Source organism: Taudactylus pleione, unplaced genomic scaffold (assembly GCF_031769625.1).
Source record: "Taudactylus pleione unplaced genomic scaffold, aTauple2 ptg000513l, whole genome shotgun sequence".
Taxonomy (NCBI): Eukaryota; Metazoa; Chordata; class Amphibia; order Anura; family Myobatrachidae; genus Taudactylus; species Taudactylus pleione.
This window is the reverse complement of record NW_028284915.1, coordinates 5,821,109-5,846,631: the sequence shown is the minus strand read 5'-3', so window position 1 is coordinate 5,846,631 and position 25,523 is coordinate 5,821,109.

The following is a 25,523-nucleotide window of genomic DNA, read 5'->3' as shown; positions in this document are numbered from 1 at the left end:
ATTAGCAACACAGTTGCGTGCGTATAAGCAGAATACAATCCATAGTGAATCAGGCCCTGTGATACTCAATCTAGTGATGTGGCTAAAAGACAGTAGTAGCTTTCACAATAATAAGCATTACATGAACATAGACTGCAATTAGTAGTGATAGGAGGACAAAGGCTATGTTCATAATGTGAGTCATTACATAATTTATAATGTTATTTTGTGGTACATCAATTGACCTTTGCCTCATTACTATATTATATAGTCACTTTCATTTTCTGTAAACCTTCTGTCAAGTCACTTTGTTCAGAGAATATCATTTATTATGATAAGTGTGTTGTGCCTTGCACCCTGCTTCGCAAAAGGCCACATCAAATCTGTTAGAGTTTATGCCCTCAGTGGACAAATATTGATCGGCATAAGCGCATTTGCCATGGTGCCAAAGAGCCTTGGTGTTCTGCACAACGACAACGTACTGTAAATCTCGTTTTATGATTAATACAGTACATGCATTTTGCATGTTGTCAAAATTTCTGCCTATTAGTCCTAGGTGACTCCTTATTTTGCATAATTATTGCTGTTTTGGAATTTTTTGTTTTTTTTTTTAGAGAAAATTTTAGATCAAATTCATAGAATTGTCATTAACACACTTTAATGAGAAGAGAATGAGCAACATTTTCAAGACTGTTTTATGACATGTTCTGGCTGCAAAATTATATATGTTCATTATCGGCATTTGGCCTTAAGTGATCCCAAACCTACCCTAAACACATTACAGCAGGATATATTAGCTATAGTCATCCTAGCACTATTCATAGACAATAAACTCAGTGAAATGCAAATTTCCAAGTAATGTAGAGGTTGGATCGTCCATCTGCAGAGTGGCTAAGCACAGCAAAACGAAAATTCTTGCCTCTGCAAAATAGTCTGTTTCATTTAAAAAAAAAAAAATGCATGCCAAAATGTTGCAATGATTTTGCTAATTACTACTATTGACTAAGGGGGAGATGTATTAAGCCTTGGAGAGTGTTAAAGCAAAGAGAAAATCAGCTCCTAACTGTCATGTTACAGGCTGCCTTTTAAAAATGCAGTTAGAAGATGATTGGTTGGTACTTGATCACTCTCCACTATGAATACCTAATGATCTATACACCCTAAATGTCGTATTTAGCGTTGTATGTCACACAAAAAATAATTGCTTTCCAGACTTTGATTGTGGTTCCAAAGCACAAAAAGCACAAAAAGATATTATGCTTATGTACCCTTACAGAGATAGGCAATACAATAGAACAATTTGGCATAATCCCATTGGTTCTTCTTCCTAGTTCTTCTGTTACGATACAGTTCTTAGGTCAGTTTGTATTGTAATAGTTCAGCCTCCAACAGCTTTTTGTGTCCGTTTTCCCACCGAAAAACAAGTCTAAACTGGCTAATAAACATTATATTACCAAGTACATTTCAATGCCTATCTCTCTATGATCCATAATTCACAGACGCATGTTGCGATTTCCTTGCCGATGGAACCGGAACTCTGCAAATAAACAGTGGTTTAGAATAGCGCCAAACATGGTCTGCTTATCATGTACTAAACCTTAGATCTTAAATACAGTCAGTTCATAACATAATTAATACTGAATAAAACCTTGAATATTAACCTTTATGCTAGGGAACCTTTGTAAATGTACAATGTGTAAGTGTAGGGATATTAAGAAAAGACGCTAGTTAGCGTTGTGCGTCTACGTGTTTGTGGAGTACACCGTAGTACGTGTTTTGCAGCGTTGTTCCTATTTTGGGTATTAATAAATGTATGTATAGTTTTGGTAAGGACTTTTAATAGTATCCTATTGTGTAGGAGATGCACGACGCTAAATAATAACATCGCTGTATGTACTGATATTGTGATATACGCTAAAATGGCATTGGGCGGCCATTCGCAAACTGGCGTCTTGTTGCCAGTTGCAAAATGGTGTCGTGCAGATTTTGATTTTAACAGATTCTGTCTCAGCCAATCATCTGGCTTCGACAGTCCACCCTTTGATAGCAAACAATACGCTATCACACTCTGATTTTAAAATTAATTTAGGCTTACACTATGACATATTATTTAATGTTATATTATGGGATGGCACAAGGTGGTTCTTAAACCATCAATAATGAGTCACTGAGAGGGACATAAAACTACCCTTATATGCACACCATGGATCTGGAAGATCATGGGAAAGATGTGGGGATGCACCTAACCTATAAAGGAAGTCTTGAAGGGGATATGGACTTACATTATTTAAGATGTTTAAATTAACATTTAATAATCTGTTTCATGCATAACTAAAACTATACATCATCTGATGGTACATTCTAGTTCAGAGTTGTAATGCAGTACTTCATTTACCTCAGTATTCATATTGTTACTACTGACCACCATCATAATTTCATTCCTTTGATTTACCTTATCTTTACATTTTCCACATTTCAACACAGTAGGATCACATTTGATACATAAGCCAATTACTATGATGACAACCAAAATGAGGATCAGGAGTTTACCTATACTAGCAATCATTTCCTGGACCCACCTCCTAGGCCGGAGAACCATTTCACTGGGTTCAATCAAAAAACCCATTCTTCTACCTTTTCCTCTACTTCAGCCACTGAAGCATTATGGTTCTTCAGAAATTCCCATTTTAACTGCAGAATTTCATCTATCTTCCGGTCTATCACCTCCTTAGAGACACTAGTATCGTTTGTGATGTATGTGCAACACTTTACACCAAATTGGGTGGCTAAGGTCACACAGTACCCTCCAGTGACAGCTGTTAAATAATTTAACACTAGTCTATTTTGCATCAGTTCTTTCTTGTAGGTCTGTAACTCCTTACCTGTGTACCTAAACATGTCATCGTACATCTCGGTGATATTATCTATTAATTTAGCAAGATCTTGAATATATCTGAAATTTAGAGTACGCAGAGCGATCCTTGTGGGATCCAACTGTGTAGCTTTATGTACATCACCAGGTATCATATTTCTTTTGTCTGTGTTCATACTGTGTGTGAAGATATGGTGATGGTGTGTTTTTATGAATATCAAGCATTTTACCACGTGTAAGGGTCATAAGCTCTGGGAGTACTCTCCCCAGATAACACAAACCTTCAGAACTCGGAGAGAGCCACTTATATGCTTTTCTTCCACAAATAAAATATACATCATCAGGGAGAACATAAGGAATAGAATGCATCATGATCATCCAACACTTTTCCCTAACAAATGATCCTATCTCAGGTTCTCCCATCTGGCTAACACATGTTTCTGGCTGTATAATCATGGCACAGTACCCTTCTGGTACTCTACCAACCATTTCTCTGGTGTCACTTAGTGTATACCGATCAAACTAATTGTGCATAACAGTTCAAAATGTATAGGCTCATAATCAGCTCTTAGTGAGAAGGTCATTGTCTGGTTATTCCCAGTCGCCTCCCAACTTCCTGGTTTATTGAAGTTGGTGATGTTCAAACATGAAAGTGATCTATCCACTTGGTACTGGTGAAGTTTAAAATTAGGTGGTTTGGTGTTAAGAAATTTTCCATCCAGTGTCTTCCCTTGTTGCAATTCTAAGACCTCAGAGACATTTAATGGAAATGGCACTAACCCTACATAATGCTGTCCTTGAAGCATGTGAGAGCACACCCAACAGTCAGTTTGGTTTAAAACTTTGCCCACCATGGTATGATAATCCTCTAAAGGATACCCACCCCAATATGGGTTATACTTAGGCTGGCACCGTTGGATGCATCTCTCATCGACTAGGGACCCACAAATCTCACAAATAAAATAATCTTCAGATGATAGACCTTCACACTGTCTCCGAGTTTCCAAAATAACAGATCTCTTAACAATTAATGTACTGGGTTAGGTCAGATACCACCCTTGTGACTGTATTGCTCCTCCCAACTCCACTCCATCGATATCACCCTCAGCTCCCAGCTCCGTCCTCTGTCCTCCATCACAGAAACCAGAGATCCTGAAACAACCCAGGATGATGAGAACTCTGGGAGAAAACACAAAGATAACTACAGCAGACCACTCCATTGCTGAAAACAATGATTTACAAATTTCTATAGCTCAGGTATCTCACTATAACCTTTAAACCTCCCGGAACAGACTCGCAATTGACAGGTCTACGTTATCTGCCTCGACTCCACCTTGTCTCTCCACTGGTCAGTTGACCTTCTTACAGTGAGTGGAATGGACCCAGGTATCTCTCTCTGCCACTTTCAAGGAAGTTGTGCTTGTCAGCAGTAACTGATACGGACCTTTCCACCGATCTGTCAAACAACCTGAATGCAAGAAATTTCTGATCATAACAAATTCTCCAGGTTCAACATCATGACAGTTTTTTTCTGGCATATCATGTGACAACAATTTCAGTTTCTGCTGTTGCTGCTTTAACTGTTTACTCATTGTTATAAGATACCTTACAGTAACCTCGTTGTTATTTTTCAAAGCTTCCTGTGGGCTTATAATCAAATGAGGTTGTCTACCGAACAGTATCTCAAAAGGGGACAGATTGAGAGGGAGTCTAGGAGTTGTTCTCATACTATGGAGGACAAGTGATAGTGCTTCTGGCCACCCCAGTCCAGTTTCTGCCATGATCTTACTTAATTTATTTTAATAGTACCGTTCATCCTCTCCACCTTGGCACTGGCTTGCGATCGGTAGGGGGTGTGAAGTCTACTATTAATACACATCAACTTACACATATTTTGGAAGACATCACCTGTGAAATGAGTACCCTTATCACTCTCAATAATTCTAGAGATACCGTATCTGCATACAAACTCCTGAACTATTTTCTTACCAGTAAACGCAGCAGTATTAGAGGCAGCTGGGTATGCCTCAATCCAATTAGAAAACATATCAGTGCACACTAATACATACTTGAGATTCCTGCAGGGTGGTAATTGGATAAAATCAATTTGTATTACCTGAAAAGGTTCATCGGTCGGAGGAATGTGGGATGGCTCAGTAGGGATTGTTTTCCCAATGTTTTTCCTCAAGCACAAAACCCAATGCACACCAGTATGCTCTCACCTACTTGCACATACCTTGCTTTTCCAAGTGAGTCAGACCATGTGCTGCCTCAGCCAGGCTTGGGTAGTACACCTTGGGAGCCACTGGCTTACCTTCTCCATCTCTCCAGAGTCCAGAGGACTCTTGCCCACATCCCTTGGACCTCCAGACGGCCTTTTCCTGAATGGAACACAAAGTTTGCATCTCAATTAAATTCTGCATATCAATCATTTGAAACATCATTTGGTTAATTGGCATGTTTATTCTTAAACCTGCTGCCCATTTGGCAGCTTCATCTGCCCTGTTATTGCCCAGTGACACTGGATCATCCTCGCATGTATGGGCTTTACACTTGATGATAGCGACTGCCTTTTTGCAGTTGGATCACTGTCAGTAGTCCTTTTATATGTCTGGAATGTGCGACTGGTGTGCCTGCTGCTGTCATAACATTTCTCAGATGCCATAGAGCACCAAAATTATGTACTACCCCGAAGGCGTACCTAGAGTCAGTGTAGATATTAGCAGATTTGCCTTTTGCTAATTCACATGCTCTTCACCAGCTCCGCCACTTGGGCTGAGTGAGGTGGACCAAGGGGTTCGGCTTCTATGATGTCTTCGTCATTTACAAGAAAATAACCTGTACATAACTCTCCAGTGTCAGTTTGTCTATGACAACTCCCATCTGTGTAAATTGTCACATCTACATTTTCTAAAGGTGTATCCCGTATGTCAGGTCTAGCAGTAAAGGTCTGATTCAGACATTCCATACAATCATGTGCATCAACATACCTGCAGAACTCACCTTCCACCAGCGACTCATCTCTCTCCACCCATTGTGTATCCTGAGGCACATATGGTAAATACGTTGTTGGATTTAATGTACTGCACCGCTTAATGATGATGGTTGGAGGTGCTATTAGGGCTTGTTCCCATTTTGTGAACATAGCTGGGGAGACATGTCTGGTTTGGGCAGAATTTAGCAAAGCAGATACAGCATGGGGTGTATAGATAATCATATCATGGCCTAATACTACATCCTCACTCTTACTGACCAATAGAGCAGTTGCCGCTACACTTATTAAACATGTTGGGAGTGATCTTGCCACAGTGTCCAATTGTGCACTGTAGTATGCTATGGACCTACGGGCATCACCATGTTTTTGTGTGAGGACACCTGCTGAAAAACCATTAGCTTCCGTAAAGTACAAATCAAACGGTTTTTCATAATCTGGTATTCCCAATGTAGGTGCTTTTGTCAGACTGTCCTTAAGACTAAGAAAAGCCTGCTCTGTTCCCTCTGTGTATATGACACAACTGGGCTTTGAGGAAGAGACTAAATCCTGTAATGGTAAAGCCAAAATAGAAAAAACTGGGATCCACATTCTGCAGTATCCTCACATTCCCAAGAAGGTACGGATTTTCTGTTGGTTCGGCGGCAGTGTCATGGTCTGTATGGCCTGGAGTCTGTCAGTGGTCAAATGTCGTAACCCCTGGGTTAGGCAGTGTCCCAAGTATTTAACCCTGGTGTGGCATGGCTGTAATTTGTCCTTAGCAACCTTGTGTCCTGTCTGTGAGAGATGAAGCAACAGTAGTTTAGTATCATTTAAACATGACTTAAATGAATCAGAACACAACAATAAATCATCTACATATTGTATTAGTACGGATTCATTGGCTGGTTGAAAAGATTGTAAACAGTTGTGTAAGGCCTGAGAGAAGATACTGGGGCTGTCTATGAAACCCTGGGGCAATTGTGTCCATGTGTATTGTACCCCCCGATATGTAAATGCAAATAGGTACTGACAGAGGAACAGAGAAGAAGGCAGAACAGAGGTCAATGACAGTAAAATGGGTTGCATTTGGTGGAATCTGCATGAGGATGACAGCTGGATTTGGCACTATGGGGAATTGGCTCTCTACTACCTTATTAACCCCTCTAAGGTCCTGTAACAGCCTATACCCCTCCCACCACTCTTCTTAACAGGAAAGATGGGACTGTTGGCTACACTTGCTGTACAGACTAAATTTCCCTGTTGTAATAACAACTCAATTATGGGATAAACCCCTATCTCTACCTCCTGTTTTAATGGGTACTGGGGAATTTCTGGAGCTTGCCTACCGCTTTTTAGATTTACCATTACGGGAGCTACATTTGCCATTAATCTAGTGTCCTGTCCATCTTTGGTCCATAGTGAACCTGGTATTTGGGATAGCATTTGCTCTACCTGAGATGTATTTTTATCTAAAACAGTAGAGTAGAACATTAACCTATGGGGAGTGTCCAGTATATCCTTCACCTCATATGCAACTCTCTCTGGGATATCTAGAAATATACCATCAGAGGTACAATAAATGACACATCCCATTTTACATAACAAATCCCTTCCCAGTAGGTTAGTAGGGGCCGCTGCTGCCAGGAGAAAGGAATGCCTGGCATGCAATGGACTGATAGTAACCTCTGCAGATTTGGTTAAAGGATAATGTTGCACTTTACCCATTACACCCATTGCTGGTATTGTTTTGCTGGTCACCTGTAAATTAGATGGAGATTTTATCACTGATCTGGTCACCCCTGTGTCTACAATAAAAGAATGTTTAGTAACAGCTACATTAACTAACATGACAGGTTCTTCTCTAACATCCCCAGTTAACTTGACTGACTGTAGACTACAGCTGTGACCTGACCCCTAGAGATGACTATCTTCTTCCAGCAAAGCATTCACTGCTGCAATGTGAGCAGGTGATGGCTGGAATTGTCCTCTCTGTTGTGGGTGCCCCCTCTGTGGGTATATTGGTGTTCCCTGGTTTGGTGTTTCCCATTTCTTCGCCTTACAGAACTTACTTATGTGGCCCTCCTTGTTACATCTATAACACCTTCGTGGTTGACGTGTTGTGAAAGATGGTTTTTGTGTGGGTTGGGGAATGAGGAAAGATTGTGGTTGTGTATAGGGATAAGGGTTTGGAGGTTGTATGGGGTGAGTGTATTGTGGCTGAGTGTGATAAGAGTGCTGCGGTGTTATTTGCATTCCTTTCAGAGCTTGGATACTAATATTAGTTTATCGCTCTGCATTTCTCTCTTCCAAGGATGTTTTTTATCATGTTCAATTGCAGATTCTGTGAGTGTGTCTACCGTAACTCCCCTCCACCCAGGAAGTGAGGTCTGAACCCTGGCCTTTAGAGTGTCCTTAAGACCATCCATAAGCACTGTGATTATCATTTCCCTGTGATAGGTGTTGTCTTTTATATCCTGTATGCCTGTGTATTGGGTAATAGTCTGCAGTGCTCTGGTAAAATAATCTGCTGCAGACTCACTCTCCTTCTGCTTAATCGTGAAGATTTTACTCCAGTTAACAATTAACTGGAAAAATACAGCCAACTGGGTGACAATGTGGGTTATATTGTCCTGATTACCTGCATCAGTTATGGGACTATCTCCATCCAATACATAGGCCGTGATAAACTTTTTCACGTCGGTATTGTGTGGGAGACATGCCTGTAATACCACTCGCCAATCATTATTGGTTGGCTCAAGAGGATTACCTAAATCCTTTACAAATCTCTGGCACTTTGCTAGTTCTTTCCTAGGGTCGGGGAAATTGGTCTTTATGGAACGTAGTTCTGCTCTTGTCCATGGACAATGCATCGCTACATCCCTTGTGGCCACTACACCATGCGCATCTGGATTCCCATTGGGAACAGTTATTGTCCGGACGGGATGGATGCCTGCCATAATGCTACCTTTGGCCTGATTACCTTGTTGAGGGTTCAGCCTACTGCTACTACATATGGTATTAGTAATCTCCGCTACTGTTAAAGTGGGTGTTAATACTTCCTGCACTGGTGCGGCTACCTCCATTTCTGGTACTAGCAGGGCAGCTACCTGTGCTTGCTGTGGTGGTACATTTAACATTTGTGCAACATGGCAAAGAGCGGACATCACAACAGTTTCATCATCTGCATCATAAACATGTTCCTTATAGTTACTTAGAAAAGGGAACAAGTTACTTGTTACATTTTTATGAGTTTTTAGATTAACTGTACATTCACCCCCATCCGCATAGGGCGGTGGTGGTGCGTGTGCACTATTGACATTACCTTCCGCAATGCTACCTTGCTGCACGTGCATGCTACTTTGCGGCGCGCACACAATGCTATTTGCATGTGCACTCACTTGCGTCATGCACGAGACGCTAGTTTGCATCGCGTGCACACCGCTAAGCCACATATCCCCCTCGTGCTGCCACAACTTCAAGCAATCGTAAAACTTTACCCTTTTCTTCAGAGACTTCACTAAACATATACTGTCTATGAGATTGTTTAGAACCTCCGAATCAAAGCTACCAATGTTAGGAAAAGGTGTTTTACATTTCTTGGTCATTTTGACCCATATGTCGCAATACGCTGTAGCACATAACATACCTGGCCGCCGATCCTAGCGGCCCTTCCATCTGCAGCACATCATCGACCATTACTAGAGATTACTTCGCACCCATCTGGGAAAAGCTTAGCAATTTCTAGAGAATTTCGATTGGTGAACGATTTTCAAAGAGCTACATTCACGCACTCCCTCCTGTTATACACAGCAGACCCGCCTGGCATTATAGTCAGCTTGCACAATGAGGAGCAGACTAACCACCTATTGTAAATTATTCTACTTGCGGCCGTATTAAACCAAGCTTCAGCCACTCACTCCTTCCCGCTATACCCCACTTCACTGCTATGTTATGATCCGTGTGTATACACGAGGAGTAAAGTAACTGCCTAGTGAATTATTTTACTCCAAGCTTCACCACTAGCTTCCTACTTTGAGTTTACTCCCACTGGTAGCATCTAGAAGTTCCAATAACTCCTAACCTTGCCACCAGTTTCACTCCCATGACAACCCACTTCACAATCACGGTTTATATAACCATGCAGTTCGATCGCATTGCCCAAAGAACCTAACTGATCAATGGACTTTGCGATTAATGGGTGCCGGACCAAGAAACCCCTTAGTTTCTCGATAACCTAAACCACAATGTATCTGCTTTGTACACTGGCCCAGTAGTTTGTACAGCCTCTACTTTGCAATCACACATTTCAATTACACACTTTTTCTGCTCAGAAAATAAAAAACCTTTTTCCCTTAACCTAGCAGTATAATTCCGAGGTTTTAACAAGCAATCATGCTATACATACAATAATCGTTGAACACGTGGCAGCAATACAGGAAATATGCGTACGCTATTGTGTGACTTCCCCTTTTAACACTAACCTTTATCAACAAAGGAAAACAAACTTTTTCCTTCCTTGTCCCTGAATTCTAATCAGCGCTCCTTGAACTCACACACTAACGGATAGCGGTCTCTCAGCATCAAATGGTAGCAGGTTTTCAAAGGCACAATGCGTTCTTTCCTGCGTATGGTGCCTCCACCCTTTGATGAGAGACCGATAACCGTGTGTTACTGTGTAAATTGGCAGCATGATCCCACTCTACGAGCCACCAACTATGAATACCTAATGATCTTTACACCCTAAATGTCGCTATTTAGCGTTGTATGTCGCACAAGAAATAATTGCTTTACAATCTTTGATTATGGTTCCAAAGCACAAAGATATTATTCAACAAAAAGTATATAGTTACACATTGTGATCTAAATACAATTAGCGCAAATTAATTATACAATCACAAGGTACAGTCAATACATACGCATGTGCTCTGGATCTAGCTTTCCGGCATCAACTATGAAACCTTCAGCATCAACTATGAAACTAACTTTCAGATTCAAAGTGCCTGCTTATGTACCCTTACAGAGATAGGCAATACAATGGAACAAGTTGGCATAATCCCATTGGTTCTTCTTCCTTGTTCTTCTGTCACGGCAAAGTTCATAGGTCAGTTTGTATTGTAATAGTTCAGCCTCCAACAGCTCTTTGTGTCCATTTTCCTGCTGAAGAACAAGTCTAAACTGGCTAATAAACATTACATTACAGAGTACATTTCAATGCCTATCTCTCTATGATCCATAATTCACAGACGTATGTTGCGATTTTCTTGCCGATGGAACCGGAAGTCTGCAACAAATAAACAGTGGTTTAGAATAGCACCAAACACGGTCTGCTTATCATGTACTAAACCTTAGCTCTTAAATACATAACCTAATTAATACTGAATAAAACCTTAAATATTAACCTTTATGCTAGGGAACCTTTCTGTGTAAATGTACAATGCGTAAGTGTAGGGATATTAAGAAAAGACGCTAGTTAGCGTTGTACATCTACATGTTTGTGGAGTACACCGTGGTACGTGTTTTGCAGGGTTGTTCCTATTTTGGGTTTTAATAAATGTACATATAGTTTTGGTAAGGCGCATAGCTGTGGGTGACCACCCACAGCATATGCGAGCGGCCAAAAAGATGGTCGCGATGGTCTTTGACCATCACGACCATCGGGCTTGCGATGAGACCCCGCTGTAGGGTCTCGCTGCCGCAAGCCCAGGAGTGATTTTGGCTCTATCACAGCCAAAATCACTCCCACTGACATCACTAGTGATGTCAGTGGGGCCGGCTTCAGACGGTAGGCGTTCCCATGGGAACGCCTCCATCTGGCAGCCACGCCCCCGGCACGCCCACCAAAGGGGGTGTGCAGTCAATCAACATCAACAGTACGCCCCCTTTGGTGTGAGACCCGGAGCGACGGAGAGTCCGTCGCTATCTGGGTCTCGCGCATGCGCAGTGGGGCAACATCGACCCGCTTGCGAGCGTCCTTTGCTCGCAAGCGGGTCTGAATGACCCCCTAAGTGTCTAAAAATTAGTCTAATCACGCTCCTTTGAATGGATGTTGTAGCCGTTTGCAATTTACTAAATATCTCTGATACGTCACAAGAGCTTAATTGGAATTTTTAAGTGCACAGGTAGCAGATGCAGCCCGGCTCTCACTAGACCTTGTACTCCTATATTTTCCTTGCACTGGCTTATGCATATGAACTAAGGCCCTGATTCAGAGCTGGACGCTCTGACAGAGCGCTCGCTCTGAATCAGGGTCGTCCCTCTTGGTTTTTAGAGCGGCCTTCTGGCCGCTCGTATAGCTGTGGGTGACCACCCACAGCTATAGCGAGCGTCCAAAAAGATGGTCGCGATGGTCAAGACCATCGCGACCATCGTGCTTGTGATGAGACCCTTGTGGTAGGGTCTCGTTGCCGCAAGCCCTGGAGTGCTTTCGGCTCTATCAGAGCCGAGAGCACTCCCACTGACATCACTTGTGATGTCGGTGGGGCCGGCCCCAGATGGTAGGCGTTCCCATGGGAACGCCTCCGGCTGCCCAGCCACGCCCCTGGCACACCCATCAAATGTCACTCACCATCGACAGCATGCCCCCTTTGTAGCGAGACAAATAGTGTGCATGCGCTCCCTCGTGCGCATGCACACTTGGCCAACATCGACCCGCTTGCGAGCACTCAGCGCTCGCGAGCGGGTCTGAATTAGGCCCTGAGACTCTGGGCCTGATTCAGCAAGGAATGTAATGCTGCGTTCTCACGCACTCGGCCAATGTTTGCAATCTGTGCATGTGTATAAAATGCAGTATGCATGTGCGAACTAGCTATTGCGATGTGAAGTGTATTTGCAGAGGCTACGCAGACCCAGAGCACAGTGATTGACAGGAAGTGCCGTTTGCCGGGTGGTGATGGGGGTTAGTCGGGCAAACACAGGTGTGCCTGTGCATTTCGGACGGTGTTTCAGGGACGTGTATAATTAAGCCCTTGCGGTGGCGGACGCAGCCTGAGGTCTGGTTGCAGACAGGAAGTCTCGCTATGTCTGTGGGAGGGTCAGGTCAACCACTATTGCGCGTATGGGTCCGATGGTTCTCGATGTTACCGATGTTTACGCTGTCTTACCAGGTATAGAGGACGCAAGTAAAGGGAAGTGGGTGGTATTATGTAGTGCTGTGCGTCCGCTTGTTCTGCTGCGATTGCTGCGATTCATTAACATATTCTCGCAGTGGCCGATTGTATGCATCTGCATGCGTGCGTTCCTTGCAGAATCAGACCCTCTGACCTATGATTTTTTGCTGCATGTTGGTGGAAGCAAATCTCCAATGCAAACAAGGATATGTCAGATGTCTGTTGCACTGATTGTGATCTCATTGTCGCAACTAGCAATTGTATAAATGCAAAAAGTATCAAACGGTGTCCCACAGAGTTGATCTTAGAACTGCAAGCCAGTCAATGTATCTGAAATGCACTTGCAACAGACCGATAATTATGTGATGGTATCTTTAGATAACCAAATGTGCTAACACCATGGGTGGAAACAATTTTCTATCCGTGACTATCTTTATTCTTATTATCTTTTGCATTAAATTGTTTATATTTGATCATTGGTTTTGAGATACACAGGTTGGGAGGGGTGAACAACTATATCAATTGGCTTATTGTTCACATTTGATATCTATAAATGAGAGATTTTTATGTTCTGATCATGGTTCAAATTATAGATTTCATTAGAGAATAAAATATTATCTTAATATATATATATCTGTGATTATTTTTCTTCTGGGAAATATCTGGAAATTAGGGGTGTGCACCGGCCACTTTTCGTGTTTTGTGTTTTGGTTTTAGATCTGGATCTTTCTTCGTGTTTTGGATCTGGATTGGTATTGCCAAAACCACCCTTCCGTGTTTTGGGTTCTGGGTTTTGTGTTTTGGATCTGTATTTTTTTTTTAAAAAAAGCATAAAAACAGCTAAAATCACAGATTGTGTGGCTTTTTCTGCTCCTATGCTATTATTAACCTCAATAACATTAATTTCCACTCATTTCCAGTCTATTCTGAACACCTCACACCTCACAATATTGTTTTTAGTCCAAAGTGTTGCACCGAGGTAGCTGGATGACTATGCTAAGCAACACGAGTGGGCGGCACAAACACGTGGCCCATCTAGGAGTGACACTGCAGTGGCAGACAGAATGGCAGTTTGAAAAACTAGGCCCCAAACAGTACATAATGCAAAGAAAAAAAAGAGATGCAAGATGGAATTGTCCTTGGGGCCTCCCACCCACCCTTATGTTGTATAAACAGGGCATGCACACTTTAACAAACCAATCATTTCAGCATCAGGGTCTGCCACACTACTGTGGCTGAAATGATTGGTTCGTTTGGGCCCCCACAAAACAAGCTGGCAATTAATCTGTCCCTGCACAAACTGGCTCTACGGAGGCAAGATGTCATCCTCATCCTCCTCATCCACTGATTCTTAACCCTCTTCAGTGTTGTGTACATCCTCATCCTCACAGAGTATTAATTTGTCTTCACTGGAATCCACCACTACAGGTCCCTCTGTACGTTCTGGAGGCTGGTCTCCCTGGAAGAGTTGATAATTCATTTTTATGAACATCGTCATCTTCTCCACATTTTGTGGAAGCAACCTCCTACGCCTTTCGCTGATAAGGTTCCCGGCTGCACTAAACACTCTTTTGAAGTACACACTGGAGGGGGGGCAACTCAGGTAAAATAGAGCCAGTTTGTACAGGGGCCTCCAAATTGCCCCTTTTTCCTGCCAGTACAGGTACGGACTGCCTGACATTCCTACTTGGATGCTGTCACCAATGTAATCCTCCACCATTCTGTCAGTGGTGACAGTATCATATGCAGTGACAGTAGGCATGTCAGAAATTGTTGGCACATCCTTCAGTCCGGACCAGATGTCCAAACCGGCTCTTGACTTATGACACAATCGCACGATTGGCACTGCTACTGTGTTGATGCACGTGCAGCTACAGCGCACACAAGTCACAAACACAGAAAAAAAATAGTTTTTTTATTTTTTGGAGCACTTTGGGGGTTACACCACCCTTTAACAGACTTATGGGACACAGGCGCACGCTTGGCACTGCTCCTTTGTTGATGCACGTGCGGCTACTGTGCATACATTTCACACACAAACAGCAAAAAAAAGAATTGTTTATTTTTTGTGGAGTACACTTTGTGGGTTACACCACCCTTTAACAGACAGTCGCACGCTTGGCGCTGCTGCTTTGAGGATGCACATACAGTGCACACTATTCACAAAGACAGAAAAAAAAGAAGAATTTTTTATTTTTGTTGGAGTGCACTTTGGGGGTTACACCACCCTTTAACAGACAGACGCACGCTTGGTGCTGCTGCTTTGAGGATGCACGTACAGTTCAGAAACTTCACAAACACATAACAAAATGTTTTATTTTTGTTGGAGTGCACTTTGGGGGTTACACCACCCTTTAAGAGATGAGCCAGCCGGCACTTTACTTATGGGACACAGACGCACACTTGGCGCTGATCCTTTGTTGATGGACGTGCGGCTACAGCGCACACAATTCACAAACAGAAAATATTTTTTTATTTTTGTTGGAGTGCACTTTGGGGGCTTACACTACCCTTTAAGAGATGAGCCAGCTGGCCCTTTACTTATGGGACACTGGTGCACGCTTGGCACTGCTCCTTCGTTGATGCACGTGCAGCCACAGTGCACACAATTCACAAACACAGAAAATCATTTTTTATTTTGTTTGCAGTGCACTTTGGGGGTTACAGCACCCTTTAACGGTCAAGCCAGCCAGCCCTTTACGTATGACCCAGGCGCACGCTTGTCGCTACTTTGTTGATGCATGTGTGGCTACTGCGCACACAATTCACAAACAGAAAAGAAATTTTTTTTTGGGAGTGCACTTTGGGGGAGCACCCCTGATACACAGAACACCCCCTGGACAACAGTACAGCACCCCTCTAGGACTACAGCCTTTATAGGACACTGAACAACACAGTCCAGCCAGCCCCTATAGACTTTGGAGTGGACACAGCCCCTATGGACAACTGACTGCAAAACACAGCCCAGCCAGCCCCTATGGACAACAGCAGCACAACACAGCCCAGCCAGCCCCTATGGACAACAGCAGCACAACACAGCCCAGCCAGCCCTAGCTCCCACCTTCCCTCTTCACTGTCCACAGCCGGAGTGAGAAATGGCACCGTCGTGGGGACCTTTTATAGAATCCAAAACCCGTGAGATCCGGAAGGCGGGATGATGATGACGTTTTGCCTCGATTTCAGATCCGAGTCTGGCGGGAAAAGTGACTCGCATACGACTCGGATCGTGGGGGTTCGGATTTCAGAAATCCGAACCCGCTCATCCCTACTGGAAATAGATATCACTGTTTCCTCTATCATATAGAACTAGGTGCATTAGTCATGATTCAAACAGAAATTGTAACAAAATACAACTGGCGCATTGAAATAAACAGTATGTGGTAATATACAAATAGACTTCTACTCTCCTTATAGATGGAATAGTCCTCCCCCAAAAGGTGGTAAATTGGATAATATATGAAAGACAAAAACAAAACACAACCAATCGTGTAATCTTTTTAACATAAGTGTCTTTTCAAAAATATTAATCAGAAATCAAAACAGCTTTCATTCATTGAGAAACATATGATTATTGGTGTTGCCCCTATACATAGAACTCACAGCTATGAGCTGGTAAATAAGCCCATCAAGTGTGTCTTTTGAAAATAAAAAAACTTCCATTCGTCACCAACGATAAGACATCAAAGATCGGGGTTGCCCCCCACACATATCACTCACGTATGTATACTTGAAAGAATGCACATCAAGCAGTATATTTTGTTAAAATAAGACTGGACCACTTCCTGGTTTCTTCTCTGAACTCGGTTCAATGCTAATTATGATAAGACAGAGAAAAGGTCATAATAAAAAACCTTTTTATTTATTCCACATGCATAATCTTAAAAAGGACAGAGTCTCCTACCGGGGAATGCGGGGTTCAGTAGAGTAAACCAGATGTTGGGGATCCCTGAGCGTAACCACCTCCACGTCGCTTCTACTTCCCTCTGGGCAGACTCTCCAGATATTGCCAAGTGTCCCACCAATGCGTTTCGACCTGTGTGGGTCTTTGTCAAGGTGTATGGGACAGATGGCCATAGAACACATTAAAAACCCTCAGTAATTATCTATCGGCCAATCACAAACTAATGCACTGCCCCTAAACATGAACGATATAAAAACTATTAAAGTGATCCAATATACATATAGTCTTTGATACATCATTCCTTTAGTTCCAAGTTCCCGCTTTTTCCTTCTAATTATCTTTAATTACACCTGACTGGATATATTTCTCTTGACCACTTCCTGGGTTGTTAGTGATATCCCACCGGAAATGATGCATTGTCAGGACTGCGACTATTTCAGTACATAAAGATAGACTACTTTTGCCAAAGTTCCATGGTGGTCATTGGAGGAGCTATCCTGCTTGCTGGCATGCTTCTCATTCAGGGGATAGAGTGTTAAAGTGATCATCTGTTTCCCAGGTGTTGTCAGGTTGTGGGATTCCTAGATTGCTCATTATTTCAAACCTGATTCTATTTGGGTCACATGTTCTGAAACTTCCTATGGATCACAGACCTCTAGTATAAAGCCTGTTACTAACTGTGTCTCAGTGTCTGTGCAACGTTGCTTTCAGGTTTTTTCTTGGACTCCTGCCAGATCCCCGCTGTGCCTGTGGATTGCTGTGGACTGTTGTATTCCAGATGAACTTCTGATGCCTGTCACCCGCTGCACTACAGGGTACCAGCATTCCTATTGCCTAAGTATTGCTGATTGCTCCATCACTGCACTTTCACCATTTTGCTGCACTATTTACTTTGCCTGTTGTCTTTCTGTTCCTGTGGATATTGAACTCATCCTTGTTACAGTTGTTAACTGCACTGTTACCGTGTCATTTCTGCATCACGGGGCTCAACCCCGCTCCGAACCCTAGCCACACTACGAGGCCCAACCCTGCTACAATCTTCTCTGCATCACGGGGCTCAACCCCGCTACAATCTTCTCCGCATCATGGGCTCAACCCTGCTACAATCTTCTCTGCATCCCGGGGCTTAACCCCGCTACAATGTTCTCTGCATCATGGGGCTCAACCCTGCTACAATCCTCTCTGCATCACGGGGCTCAACCCCACTCCGAACTCTAGCCACACCTCAGGGCTCAACCCTGTCCTGGAATCTCATTGTCTTACAGGGCTTAACCCTGCTCCAACTTCACTACTCCACAAGGCTCAAGTTTGCTTCATCTCTCACTGCACCGTAGGGCTTGGTCCTGTCCCCTGAACTATATTATTCTGCAGGGCCTGCTCTGCTCTGAATTTCCATTACTACAGGGTTCTACCCTGGCAAAGGTCCTTAATGTCATCCTAAGGTGTTAGCCTCATTCTGGACTCGGGGTTCCCTACCACGTTGGTTCCTATATGCTAAAGACTGATTATATATATTTTGGGGATTCTCTCCTATACATATAATTGCATATGTGAACCTCTGTGCTGTTTGAGACTTTATTTGAGACCTTGCTGTTTATAATTCATGTGTGAATAAATTCTATTTTACTTTTATCCTGTGCTACTGAGTTTCATGGAAAGGTCATTCCTAAGACCACCCCAGTTTATTGTGCCTTGTAGGCCTGCCTCCCTCCAGGAGTCTCTAGTGTCGGCAGCCATAACACGCATACTCCGGTCTCACTCGTCGTCCCAGAAGTGATGCACATTATTGTAGTCCCGATGTGTACTGGCTGACCAAAAATCCATAAGTTGCCAGTTTGTTGTAGTTCAGATACCCATGAAAAATTATGAATAACTTGTTTCCCGGGGGCCATTGACCAAGTTCTGAGCAGAAACCAGGAAGCGGTCCAGTCTTATTTAATCAAAATATACAGTTTGATGTGCATTCTTTCAAGTATACATACGTGAGTGATATGTGTGGGTGGCAACCCCGATCCTTGATGTCTTATTGCTGAAGACGAATGGAACTTTTTCTATATTCAAAAGACACACTTGATGGGCTTATTTACCAGCTCATAGCTGTGAGTTCTATGTATAGGAGGCAGCACAAATAATCATATGTTTCTCAATAAGTGAAAGCTGTTTTGATTTATGATTAATATTTTTGAAGACACTTATGTTAAAATGATTACACGATTGGTTGTGTTTTGTTTTTGTCTTTCATATATTATCCAATTTACCACCCTTTGGAGGAGGACTATTCAATCTATAAGGGGAGTAGAAGTCTATTTGTATATTACCACATACTGTTTATTTCAATGCGCCAGTTGTATTTTGTTACAATTTTTGTTTGAATGTATTGATTTTGGGATTTTGGTGAAATCCCTGTTAACTAGGTGCTTAGGCTGCATTGTCATTGCACACTAGATGATACCTATTGAAATTTGCATTAGTCATGATGTACTATCTGAATTCTCTCGCATTAATGAAATCTACATATTAATGAACAACTGTGATGAGCTGTCCATATTAAGGTACTATCTATACAATTGTATCATATCCAACTCACTGGAATTGAATGGATCTTGGATATATAAGAATTTGTACCTTTTCTCTCTCAAGACCAGGAGTGTTTCATTGTAAGAATACCTATTGCAATTATTACCATTATGTATTAACTGATCACATTGATAGGTCATGTTACATTACTTAGAGGAATATTTTTGCCTTTTTTGTTATTCCAGTTAAGATCCTGTGATATTTAGTAAATTGCAAACGGCTAAAATACCCATACAAAGGAGCATGATTATACTTATTTTTAGAAACTTAGTTTTGAAAAAGTTTGTTTTAGATTCATTACAATAAAGAATACATTTTAATATACACAACACTATTTGTCAAAAGTGCCCCAGATAGAGTCCATCTTTACTTGAATATTTGTGTCTAATTTAGACTCTAGGGAGCACCACCAATTTGAGCTAATTGTACTATGAAGTGGGTTAAATGAATTGTTATGTTGGTATCTAAAAACACTTTGTTATGATCAAAATTCTGTGCGGAATCCCCCTAAAAAAAAAAAGCCAAATTTGGTCAACTGCAATGTTATGCAATAGAATAGAAGCACACCTTTATGTTATGTGTGTACGCCTTCAATAATAAATTATTTTAGGTGTGCACCAAGGGATTGCAGACTAACTCAAATACAGATATGATATGGACACTTGTGACAACAAAAAAGGATTAAAGGATAAAGAAATTAAACATTAATAAAGTCAACATTATAGATGAAAATATAGTATTAAAACTTATTTTCTTGATAGGATTTACATCTTGGCAAGGACTAAAAATGAGTAAATACCACTGGAAATAGTAAATAATATTAAAAAACAAAAAAAATAACACTCAAGCTAAAATTATTATAGTGAAATGTTTTACATAGAGATTTTTTATCATTGAGTTGAGCATATCAAGCATAGGTCATCCTTGAAAAAGATAATAAAGGGACAAAACTGTTTAATATATAATGGTGATTGTATTCTAGTTTTCCTTCCATTATACTTTTTGTAACGTATCTTTAAAATGACTTTTTTATGGAGTGCCCAGTTTGAGTCCATTGATTATACTACTGCTACTGTGTGTTGAATTTGTTTGAATTTACACAATTAGATTCCAAGTGCTAATATACATTTCCTATTGCTAGAATAAACATTCATCTTTAAGTAAAAAAACGTGTTCTCATGACCTTGTGGTAATTAAATTTTAAAATACATTATTCAAGTGTTCAGTGAAAATCCTATTTCTCCCAGTGGAGTATTTTAGGAAAATTACGGTATACTTTTAGTATTAAACTGTATTTCAATTGTTTATTGTACTGTTTCTCCAGTAAAAAAAATCTGATTTTCTTTGCAGAGGAATTTATGCTTCTTAAAGGTGTAATCCCCTTTAAAAAAGAAGTGTGTTTCTATTAAATAAAATAATTCTGGCTAGTTTGAAGAAGACTCATGAGGGCAGATTTTCTAAAGAGCTTTTTCACCATACTACAGGGGAGATTTAGAGAGATTTAATACAGTGCAGTTTTACCACACCGCATGCTTTTTGGAATTTTCATATGCGGTTGCTAAAATTTAATTTACTGAAATCCAAACCAAATTATTTCAAATCACTAGGTTGAGTCTCCCATATACAAAATGCTTAGGACCAGAGGAATTTTGGATATTGGAATAATCCATATTTTGGAATATTTGCATAATATCATGAAATATCTTGGGAATGGGACCCAAATCTAAACACAGAATGCATTTATGTTTCATACACACCTTATACACACAGCCTGCAGTTAATTTTATACAATATTTTCAAAAATTTTGTGGCTCAAACAAAGTTTGTGTACATACATGAAATTCATTTATGTTTCATTTACACCTTATAAACAAAGCCTGCAGGTAATGTTATACAATATTTTTAATAATTTTGTGCTTTAAACAAAGTTTGTGTACATTGAACCATCAAAAAACAAAGGTTTTACTATCTCAGTCATGCTCCAAAAATGTTGTATTTTGGAATATTCCATATTTCAGAATATTTGGATATGGGAGACTCAACCTGTACCTGACACCACCATCTTGATTTTCACCCTTAGAAAGAATGCAAAATGTAAAATATATTAACTTGCATTTTGTATTGCCTCATGTCAAAATAATAGGTGAGATTGCTGAAATTGTATGCTTATAAAAAGAAACATTTATGCTACTAAGGATCTTTACTGTATTTCCAAAAGTTACTCTTTATTGCACGGGTTCGGATAGCAATGCTTGAGCATAGGTGACTTATACCACTTTCACACAGGAAAACCTCAATAACCCGGCTTAAACCCGTCATTTGATGCACAGGCCTGTACTCCCTTTCACACAGAAAAGCAAATTACTGGGTCAAGCATTTGGACCTGGTAATCTGCTGATCAACTCGGTCCTTTTTCTGTGTGAAGGGGTTAACCCAGGTCGCAATTCCCGGGACTTCAACCATGGTAAAAACCAAGGTCGAAGTCCCGAGAATTTTGACTCGGGTTAACCCATTCACACAGAAAAAGGACCCGTGTTTGTCAGCAAGTTACCGGGAATTTGCTTTTCTGTGTGAAAAGGGTATAAATTACTACCTCATTCAATATGAATTAACCATCTGGACTAAAGCATGGACATCCTTAAACCCTGGTCTGCAATGGCAGAGTTTGGGAACCACAGCTTTATGCTATAGCTGATATGGTAACCATAATATATTTCAATTTTTATTTGGCTTAATAAAAAGAGATTTTTGTTGTGCTGATTTTGAGCTGAGAAAACAAACTAAAACCTGCAGAAATTGTAACAAGAGACAATAGGAAAATAATTAAGCTGATGTAGAGAAGGTTTGCTTTTAATTTTTGTCTGTTTGGTTGCCTATGTAGAGTATAAGCACATTAATAGTTTATAAAATCTTAATTATTCTGCTTAAGATCATTCCATTTTTCATATAGGGTACAGAATGCAGAGAACTACAAAATCAAGAGGTTAAGCAAGTCCCATTCTGAATTTTTATGTGCTCTTGTCCTGGTCCTTAGGCAGTCTCCCCATTTGCCCCTATTATAATCCATTATTGCACGTCTTACAATAGTGATCATGTTTATAGCATAAGTTTGTTACAAACAGGTACATCTGGTCAAAAGATATAGAGATCAGGATAAAGATTTGATAAAGATTTCTGATAATGATGGAAAATAGGGTAAAATTCTATTCATTATCTTTTATGACCTCCATCATTAAAGTCTTCCAGCTAAAAATAAAAGCCTGGCGTGCAATTTTTATATACAAATTCACAAAGTAGGAAATATATTCCCGTTTTTCTAATCCCAAACTTCAATTTACTTTATGTGCACAAAGGGCCTGATTCTGAGCTTCACACAAAAGCAGATGGGCGACTGTCTCCGATGGGCGACTGTCTTCTGGCTGTTGCCCATGTGAAAGTTTATGCAAATGACCTACAAACTCCTTCCCTTGTGTACATTCGTATGGCCAATTGTGCAAGAACTGAGAAGCCTTCTTTTAGCTGTAATTCTGATTGGTGTTTCCTTATACAACACCATAGGTCGCAACGTCAAAAACTGCACCAGCCCTATGGCAGGTGCAGTTTCTCCATCTGACCATGGCTTGCTATGATTTCAGCTGTGTTTTGGGAACTAGAGAGCGGTTCAGTTTTTGCAAAAAATGAACACACCCGAACTTAGGGGTTCCGAGTGTATATGAGTCCCGGATCAGGTCTTCCTGCCAAGCTCGGATCCCAGAACAAGGCAAAAGACATTTTCCCAGAGATGGATCTCACGTGTTTTGGATTGCATATAAAAGTTCTTCCCTCGTGTTCAGGTGCATTTTAACACAGGGGAGCGGAGGTAGAGTGTTTCAGACTGTGAGCTGTAGCTCAGAAAGAAAAAAAATACACCATCAGGGTGTCATTATTAGTGGCAAATGCAGGATTTTGAAAGGGGGGTTTCCAATACTTAGTTACAAAACCAATGGCAAAAAAGCTAAACACATACAGGCAACACTCCTTCTTCTCCTCTTCCTCCTCAATTCCAAGCTTGTTAATCCATTACTGTGCAACCTTTCAGATGCCTTGACAAAATATGTAATAAATGCATCTGAAACGTGGCACAGAAATGGATTAATATGCCTGGAACATTGAGTACCCGAGGAGAGTGCTGCCTGTATCTGATTTTATGAGACTGAGCTATGCTTGGATCTTAGGATATGCACCCAGGATATGCCCACCACGGGCCTAGTGTCCAACAACCTCGGTGGTCTAGGGAGGATTAAATAAGTGTAAGTTGGTGAAGCCGTTTACCATTGCGCTGGGAGAGGCTGCAGTGGGGAGATTCGTTTAGGTCTTTTCCTTTCCACCACTGCAACACTCTCCGGTCCTCAGCTTCTTGATCTAGGTCCGCCCTGGCCAGCAGCGCCTCCTATTCTTGGCCAGCTCTTCCTTCTTCTTTTCTTCTGGAAGTCTTCTTTCCTCCCTCTCTGCTCCTCTCCCTTTGCACCAGAATACCTTTCCTAACTGCAGCACACCCCTCTCCTCATGCTCACACCTCCCCTCCCCACAGCACTCACCTCTCCTCACACCTCCCCTCCCCACAGCACTCACCTCTCCTCACACCTTCCCTCCCCACAGCACTCACCTCTCCTCACACCTCACCTCCCCACAGCACTCACCTCTCCTCACACCTCCCCTCCCCACAGCACTCACCTCTCCTCACACCTCCCCTCCCCACAGCACTCACCTCTCCTCACATGTCCCCTCCCCACAGCACTCACCTCTCCTCACACCTCCCCTCCCTACAGCACTCACCTCTCCTCACACCTCCCCTCTCCACAGCACTCACTTCTCCTCACACCTACCTTCCCCTCACAGCACTCACCTCTCCTCACCTCACTGCAGCACTCACTTCTCCCCTCACCATTCACCTCATGCCACCCATCCCCTCAGCAATCGCCACAGCGCCTCCTATTCTTGGCCAGCTCTTCCTTCTTCTTTTCTTCTGGAAGTCTTCTTTCCTCCCTCTCTGCTCCTCTCCCTTTGCACCAGAATACCTTTCCTAACTGCAGCACACCCCTCTCCTCATGCTCACACCTCCCCTCCCCACAGCACTCACCTCTCCTCACACCTCCCCTCCCCACAGCACTCACCTCTCCTCACACCTTCCCTCCCCACAGCACTCACCTCTCCTCACACCTCACCTCCCCACAGCACTCACCTCTCCTCACACCTCCCCTCCCCACAGCACTCACCTCTCCTCACACCTCCCCTCCCCACAGCACTCACCTCTCCTCACATGTCCCCTCCCCACAGCACTCACCTCTCCTCACACCTCCCCTCCCTACAGCACTCACCTCTCCTCACACCTCCCCTCTCCACAGCACTCACTTCTCCTCACACCTACCTTCCCCTCACAGCACTCACCTCTCCTCACCTCACTGCAGCACTCACTTCTCCCCTCACCATTCACCTCATGCCACCCATCCCCTCAGCAATCGCCACAGCACTCTGTTCCCCTTAGCTATACACACAGCCCCTCAACATTTGTACACAGCCCCTCACCATCTGACTGCACAGTGCACACAGCCCCTCACTATCTGATCTGCATACACTCAGCACCTTACATCTGCTCTGTATGCATGCAGATCATATAGTGAGGGGCTGTGTGTACAGTGTATATGCAGAGCAGATGTAAGGTGGCTGTGTGTATGCAGATCTGATAGTGAAGGGCTGTGTATACTGTGTATGCAGATGGTGAAGGGGCTGTGTAATACAGCCCCTACACCATCTGCTTACACAGTACACAAAGCCCCTTCATCATCTGCATACACACAGCCACCTCACCGGCATTTCTGCACACAGCGTCCGTCTCATAGCCCCGCTCTCTCAGCACTCGCTTCACAGCAGTGGCGGAGTGCTCTGTGCACCCTTCCTTTCAGGATCCCTGGTGGCACTTTAGCATAATGTGCCGGCCGCACGGACCGATAGCCAATTAGGAGTGGCCACGTGGCCGCTTATGATTGGTTGCCGGCCGCGCGGACCGACAGCCAAGTAGAAGCGTCCACGTGGCTGCTCCTGATTGGATGCCGGTCCGCGAGCCATGATTGGCGT